We start from the raw sequence: 3,426 nt of genomic DNA on the forward strand, positions 1-3,426 counted from the left end.
CAGCTACTGTGTGTGCAAACCTGGTAAAGACCTATAGTAAACGTTTGACCTCTGTTATTGCCAACAAAGGTTATGTTACAAAGTATTGAGTTGTATTTTTGTTATTGACCAAATACTTATTTTCCACCCTGATTTACGAATAAATTCTTTACAAATCCTACCATGTGAATTCATGGATTTTTTTTTCACATTCTGTCTCTCACAGTTGAAGTGTACCTCTGGTGCAAATTACTGACCTCTGTCATAATTTTAAGTGGGGGAACTTGCACAATCGGTGGCTGACTAAATACTTTTTTGCCCCACTGTAGGTAAGCATGGCAAGAGCAGAGGTTCTCCAGGATACTGGAGTTCGAGAGAAAGAACTTCAGCCTTCCTTTTACTAGAGAAGTCACATCATGAAGACAACAATGGCAGAGAGTGGAAGCACAAACTGCTCCTTATGTACCACAATGTGAACAGGAGATAGGAAGTAAGAGTGATGGCTCAGGCCCAGGAAAATCAAAGTTTCACCATCGAGAGCAGCCGGCCCACAGTGCTCCCTGAGCAAAACGAAGAGAGAGAAAACAAAAGAGAGAAGGAAAAACAACTAATGTTTTACCATAAAGTTAGATCTACAGCCCCAACAGGTACCAACACACCTGAAAATAAAAATTTTGATTAAAAGTCATGAGACATCTCCAATACATAACAAACAGAATGTAGAAAAAATAGCTCTTATTACATTATAAACTGCAAACAGACTTCAAAGTTGGAACAGAACACATGCTGAAAGCACCAGTAGTTACAGACTACACTATCATGGACTAATTGGAAATTCAGTAGCTCACTCCTAAGCTTTTTTTTTGGCTGAGTGCCTCTTGCCTGTAAACAGGTGATCACACTGCTGTCATCATTCCCTGTAGGAAACAACAAACTAAAATTAATGGTGCAAGAAAATGTTTTTGTTGATAAAATAATTTGACTTTAGCAGCTGTTTGCACTGTTGAGCGTCACGATGATAGCAGCTAAATTGGGCAAAGCCTACAATCAAAAACATGAAGTATTATCACTTAAAATGCAGGGAAGGAAAACAGTTCAAACCATGAATTTTGTTTTGAGAAAGTCCGTGAATTAATTTGATCATCTCACTTAACTAAGACAACTTATGTGTGTGAAGAAGACCTTAAATTCTTAGTTCGGCTCCTGTCTTAGATTGTTGGCATTGTCCAGTGTTTGTACTACCAAAGCTCCTTTCTCCTTAAGACACATTTAAGGAAACAAGACTTCCATGGTATGATATGATATCTGTATCCATTCTAAATAATAAATATGCAATTCTATTTTCATAAAGAGTCCCTGATTTAAAAAAAAACTGTTAAAAAGAGATCACTACAGCTGTTATTAAGGGACATTATTGCTAATTAGTTAAGAGCCACAATTAATAGTTGATTTTGAGTTGATCTCTTGTAATTTAATGTTAATGTAGTTAAAACAATACTATACATAGGTGTGATAAGGTGGAGTAGCGTGCGTGTGAACACTGTGTGAAAACCTCACAACCACCAAGGAAAAAGACTAAAGAGCTGTCAAAGGTCTGGAAAGATGTGCAAATGGCTGGAAAGATGAAAGAGGTATAGAATGAGCATTAATTACTGCTGGTATCAAACTGCATTCAAATGTGGTGGATCAGCTCAAAACTGTACAGGAGTTTTTCATGATCTGAATGCAGTTGGGACCACAATCACCAAAAACACCTCACACTGAAATTCTGCAGTGCCCACAAAGGTCCCCCTACTTAAGAAGGCATATTGTAGGGCTGTCTTAGGCTATGTTCACACATACCCGGGTATTTTTGAAAACGCAGATTTTCTATGCGTTTGCACCTTTCGTCCACACGTAAACGGCGTTTTCGGTCACTGAAAACGGAGATTTCTAAAAACGTCTGCCAGGGTGGATATTTTCGAAAACTCCGTTTTTGCATTTACGTGTGGATGAGAAAAACGGAGAAAACGCAGCGTCAAAGGTGTGCGCCTTTTTTGACGTCACACTGTGCGCCACGTTATTGTTTCGGTGAAATGAATTTTATTTACTACAATACTGTTACTGTTAATCGTACTCTCTGCAGTGTTTAAATGCTCACACATACACACACAGTTACTGTCCCTCCACACATACGACTCGGTTTTGCTGTGCCCCAGCTTTGTTTACTATTTCCCACCCAGGCTTCTAGACTTCTGATTGGCCAACATTTCTACACGGTTAGGAATATATCGCCACCTGTTGCTTTGGCATGTTCCTAGCAGCGTTTCCCTTCATTTCTGCGTTTACGTGTGGCAAATCTCCGTTTTCAAAAATACTCGTGTACGTGTGGACGTAGCCTTAAGGTTGTCATGGTCCGGGTGAGTACGGGGTTTTTCCACTCCGCTGGGCTCCACCTTCAGGCAGAGACTCCAATCAGCTTCCACACCTGGTTCCAATCAAGTCACCAGCATATAAGACCAGCATTCACAACAGACCTCTGCCAGATCTTCTGCTAACTCACGTTAGTGCTAGGCCCTCAAGCCCTTGTGAGAGCCCTTAACTACTGCTTTTCTCCTCACCGTGTTTTCTTTGTCATAGGACCCACCTGGCAGTCGCACTTCCCAAGCTAAACTACTCACATCTCCGCCTGGATGCTGGTTCTGTCATCTGGTTGCTTCCTTTCCATCATTGGACTACACCTGCCTGCCTCCCTGCTAAGTCCCTCACTCAAAGTATATTCTGGACCCTCTCTGGACACTCCTCACCCGGAACCCCTTGGACACCCCCTCCTCGCATGACACTTTAACCGGCAACACGTAAGCCCTAACCACCATAGTCTAATCCTTCAGCTGTGATTCACTAGACTGGTACTGACTACTTGTCTCCTCTCATTATAGTGACTGCGTACCTCCATCCAAGCCGCTGCCCCTTTTTCCATTCCCAGGATCCATCCATGAAATCTAGCACCTAGTCATAGCACTCAGAGTTTCATGTTCATAGTTTGGCCTCATAGTTCTCAGTTCATAATTTCCACAGTTCATAGCATTCTCCGTTCATAGCATTCATAGTTTCCTGCTTTGTAAGTTAACTAGACACTGTAAATAAAGCACTGTGTTCACGCCCGTTTTGCCTCCCTCTGTGTCTGCATTTGAGTCCACACCCACAGCCTGGCCCTCTCGGCCGTAACAAAGGTGAACATTTACTCAGCTTTGTTTAAATATTATTTATGTATATCGCAACAACAGTTGACTCAAGGAGCTTTGTATTGTAAGGCAAAGACCCTAAAATAATAGAGAGAAAACGCCAACATTCAAATGACAGTCTATACCTATTGCAGTGCAATTAAGAAAGTGTTCAAGGTCACCTTACTATATGCCTTATCAAAAACGACTGACGACTGTCTCCCAATGTAATTTCAAATACCCT

General features: G+C 41.4%; 1 long non-coding RNA gene across 1 annotated transcript; it reads left to right on the top strand.

Annotated features, from left to right (window-relative positions):
• Window positions 1–2,368: 2,368 nt before the first annotated feature.
• LOC146498954 (uncharacterized) lies at window positions 2,369–3,187 on the top strand. Its single transcript, XR_014870278.1, has 3 exons — window positions 2,369–2,521; window positions 2,599–2,816; window positions 2,898–3,187. It is a non-coding gene; the product is annotated as an uncharacterized LOC146498954 (long non-coding RNA).
• Window positions 3,188–3,426: the final 239 nt, after the last annotated feature.

The sequence above is a fragment of the Neolamprologus multifasciatus genome, chromosome 17 (genome assembly GCF_963576455.1).
Source record: "Neolamprologus multifasciatus chromosome 17, fNeoMul1.2, whole genome shotgun sequence".
In the NCBI taxonomy this organism is placed as follows: domain Eukaryota; kingdom Metazoa; phylum Chordata; class Actinopteri; order Cichliformes; family Cichlidae; genus Neolamprologus; species Neolamprologus multifasciatus.